The sequence below is a fragment of the Sus scrofa genome, chromosome X (assembly GCF_000003025.6).
Source record: "Sus scrofa isolate TJ Tabasco breed Duroc chromosome X, Sscrofa11.1, whole genome shotgun sequence".
NCBI lineage: Eukaryota > Metazoa > Chordata > Mammalia > Artiodactyla > Suidae > Sus > Sus scrofa.
Window position 1 is genome coordinate 63,411,012 of NC_010461.5, and position 5,001 is coordinate 63,416,012.

The following is a 5,001-nucleotide window of genomic DNA, read 5'->3' on the forward strand; positions in this document are numbered from 1 at the left end:
ATGAACAATATGTTTAAGGCTATCTTTTTTTCCAACTATACTCAGTCAAAAATTTTAATAATATTTATTATTACCATTGATTTCCAAACATGCTATTGTTGTTTTTTTGGTTTTTAAAATGGTTTGAAAAGTGTTCTTTAATTCACTTTAAAAAATAATTTATAAATATGAATACCTAGCAAATAAGGCTAAAATGTCCTTTGATGCTCCCATTCATAATTTCTGTTCCATCATCTGCTCCTTTCATTTTTTAAAAAATATGTATTTAATGCATTTTAATGTACTTTTAGAAAATATATAATATATGCATGGAATTTTTAAAAGTTATCTTATTAGAAATACTTCTACAACTTACTTTTCCATTCTAGAATGTATATTGGAAATTTTTACATGAAGTTCTACCTCATTAAAGATTTACATTTTGGATATCAAAACTTAACTGAACCTCATTTTGTTTTAGCATTCATAGTTAATATACTACAGCATATTTAGCCAGTTTGCTGCATAGTATCACAGTGATTAAGAACACTGACTCTCTAGTCAACTTGCCAGGCTTAAATATTGAGACATTGTGGAAAGTTACTTAAACTCTCTGTGACTCATTTTTTCTGTCAACAAAATGCTGGTAATAATATTTTCCTCATATAGTTGTTGTGGAGGCTAAATGTGATAATACATGTAAAGCCTTTATGATAGACCAACTACATGGGAATCATGCAATAAATGTCAGTTATCACTATTGATTTTTATTCACTTTATTTCTAGTTCTTCACTCATAAAAAATGCCCGTAGTCTAACTAAATTAATGTTCAGTGATTGAATGCATTCAGTATATGCTTTTTTGAGCATATGTATGATTCTTTTGAAGTAGATACCAGAAAGTGAAGTTACTGTTCTACAAAGAAATTTATCTTTATATCTTTGCCCATTTTTCTTATTGACTTTGTAGAAGCATTTAAAAAATTCTTTACATTTTATCAGTTATATACACTATAAATGTCCTCCTCCAGTCTGTCACATGTTTTTTTTTTTTTAAAGAGAAGTTTTTAAATGTTTGATATAGTATTGATTGTTTTGGTGATTTTTGCTTTCTGTGTTTAAAGAGTCCTTCTTTAATCCAAGGTCATATAACATTCTTCCATATTTCCATTTATTATTTTTACACTTACTTTTGTTTACATTTACATTATTGATACACCTAGAAATATGTTTTGTTAACGTAGTAAGCTTAGAATCCAATATTGTTTTCTCAATGGATAATCATTTTTTCCAAAAATTTTAGTGAGTAGCTCATTATTCCCCTTGATTTAGCATGCTTATTTTATGACAGTAGTATCACATTACTAATACTGTATCATAGTATACTACACACACACACACACACACACACACACACACACACACACAAACACACATTAACTGGATTTTATACTACTTTCCAATATCCTTATCTTATTCTTTTAATTACTAAAAGTTCAGGTTACATTTTGATCCATGGTAGGGCAAAACAAACCCTTTTGTTTTCTTCTTTTTATTTTAGCTATTTTCAACATTTACTCTTCCATGAAAATTTTAGAATAAATTTTGACATATTTCATAAAACATGCCATTCATTTATCTTATTAGTTTGAATAATTTATCAGCAAATTCTGAATTTTTATAGAATAACATTTGCAATTAATGACATACTACATTGAACAGTAGCATTAATAGCAAGAATTCTTGTCTTATTCATGATTTTAATGGCTGTGCTCCTAAAAATCTCATCAGATATACATTCAGACCATCGATACTTACCTCATATAAAATCCCTTCCCTGATGTGTTTCACCACATTTGACTTTACTATCCACTACTTGTCAAAATCTATCACCCCATCTTGTTAGTAATTATTTATTGAAAATACTGGCACCTGCCTCACTTTCTTTTTACCTTGGGTTCTGTTATTATTCCTAGAGACATCAATAACCATGTGGAATACATATGCAAAATACTGGCCTCTTGGTTCTTAATTTCCTCATCACCAGATACATTTAATTCCACCTCACTCCAATCATCTACTCATAATGATCACACTCTCAACCTTATCATTACTCTGAATTTTAAAATATCAAATTCCAGATCCTGAACTTTGAAATATCAAAGTCAAACTTTGTCAGCAATGACAATCTTCTATTCTTTTCTCTCGCTCAATGGAAGAAACCTAACTCTCTTTTCCTATCTAAGGATTAACTCTTTATTTGTACTTTGGATTCCCTTTCTTGCCATTTTCTTAAGAAAGTTCCACTGATATCCCCATCTGTCTTGTATCTTTAACTTGTACCTCTCTAATTGTATCTTTCTATCAATTTTAAACATAGTCAAGCTTTATATTATACATTTATATCTGTGCTATATTGAGATATAACTCTTTTGGTGTGATATATAGGCCTTTTTTTCCATTAGGAAAAATGTTACATGCTTCTTTGAGGTAAAAATTGTTGTATATCTTGACAATCTGTATCATCAGAGAATTTATTGTAAGGGTTAGATCAAGGAGGATTAAATACAAGACTTAATCAAGCCAAATTAATTGGTATAGACGCATTTATCTAGATTTTGGGATGTAGTATATCTAAATGAGCACTGAAGAATGGTGTCACTTATCTTGTAGGCTGGTTAAAATGAAACTTAACTCAGTAATGATCTATAGTCAATAAAGTTGAAATACCAGAATTCTCATGGCATATTACAAAACTCTAAAGATTGTAGGATATTTAAATGTTGGAATGGATATATTATATGCAATCCTCTAATCATCTTCCCCACAAGGCATTAAGATTAATGAGTACTGGAGTAATCAAGCCTGAGTGGCCTATTTTAACCACCACAGACAAGTTGAAAGCAATTGATATATTAGACAAACCAAAAACACAGGTATAGAACACTAATCAAAGTATTTTGTCTCTCAAGATCCTCTGGAAATGACTAATTAGTCATGCCATCCTTAGGCGTGAAATGGACAACCTATTAAGATGTTGCTTAACGCATTTAAACAGAAAATAATTAAGGTGTCTTGAGTAGCAACCTAACTTGGTTGACTACCCTGGGGTTTTTAACTTTGTACTAAGTTTCCATTTCCAAGACTATTCACAGAATTAGAAAACTTTGCTTTAGGGAGGCTGGGTGCATTTTATGAAAATTCCTAAAGTGGAGCCACAGTTTTATACTTTCAGCGTTCACCCAGTCTTTGTCCAGATGTGTCCAAGTCCATTTATCAGGATGGCTGGATAAAGAAGAAATACCTATATTTTCTGGAAGTTAGTAGCAAACTAGAAGAATCCAAATATTTGTTCCTTGACTCATGGTGTGAGAGGTATTATCACAGGAAAGGGCAAGATGGAGTCACTAGAATTTTTCATACCCAAGTATTCTTATATCTTGTCAAGACTAAATCAAAAGGGGAAGGAATTACAGAATTTTGTACAATTATCAAAGATATAAATGTGGTATTTCCTGCCATATTGCCATTTAATTTTATTTGACTGAGGACAAAGCAAAGTGTGTCTTAGAGAATGACTAGAGATTACTGCAAACATATTCAGGGTATGAGACTAATTCCAGTTTTTGCTTTGAATGTGATATTTCTATTGAAGCATATCAACACAGATACTGGCAGGTAACATGCAGTCATTTCCATGCCGAATCCCTTAGTCCCCCCTGATTTCTGTGAGTAAATAAAATCAGAAGGCCTTCATGTGGCCTTCGCCTTCTTGTATTAGGCCTATATAATCTCCTCTGTTCCCCCTTACAATTTCAACAGGAATGACTCTGATTGTGTTGATATCCTCCATAAACCATAATGCTCGTCCAAGGCATTTGAAAGTTCCTATCTAATACTAGTAGGAAATTAGCCTGATATTTAAAAGTCTTAACAATATAGTCTCAGCCCACCACTCTAGCTTTATTTCTTACCTCTCCTGAGCATCATCTTCTGCTTAAGTCAGCCTAGGCCTTGACCTCTGAATAACTGTAATTGTTGAATTTATCATCTTCAAGTTTCACCTAATTCTCTACCACTCCACCTCCACCCATGGCCCTGTTTTTCCCCTTAGAGCTCTTTCTTCTCTGAATCTCTGAGCCGCTCACCCACATTAGCATTTTTCTTATAGCACCTTATGTCAAAAACATATTGTATAGATTTTTCTCAAAAGCAAATAGTATATATTTTTATTATATATGTCTGTCTCTATACTAGATCCTAAGTTCTTGGAGGACAAGTATCATGTCTTATATCTCTTTCCTCTTTCCCCTTGCCCAGACATCTAGTTGTGCTAACAAAATTTATGGATCAAAATCATATCATGTTCTGTTTATTTTTTATAAGTATGTCAAGAAACTCTGAACCATATGACTCTGCTTTTTGAATTCTTGATATGAGTTTAAAGAAATTTCTGCTCCCTTATATGCCTCAATTTCCCTGTCTGTAAATGAAGGGTTTAGACTCAATGAAGTATAAGAATCCTTTGGGATTTAGCAAAATGTGATTCTATAAGTCCATGCTCAAACCGAGGAAAGAGAACAATGCAGTTCAATAAGTATGCTGGAGAAGGAGAGGGAAATGAACCTGCCTAAAAAAACAAACCAAACAAAACAACAAATAGCTGAAAAGGTATTAAAAGGATATTTAGGGGAAGGTTTGTGTTTAGGAACTTGCGTGAGAATTGAGGTAGGGGGAAACACCAGCTTAGATAATAGGGTCTTCTAGCCCTAAGTGTTTTTACAAACATGAATTTTCTTCTGTGATGGACAAAGGAATCTTCCTAGGTATAGTGCCTTTTATTAGCAACTGGTTTCAAGAGTGGAAAAGCAGAATAACCAAGTGAAACTTCCCACTACTCAGTAGTCAGACACCAAGATCTTATGAGAAGGAAGTAACAAAATTAAACGTGCCATATTAAGATACATGTCTGTCTCATCTTTGGTATTTTCTAGGGATCCAGTGGCCTGAAACCTATCAGGA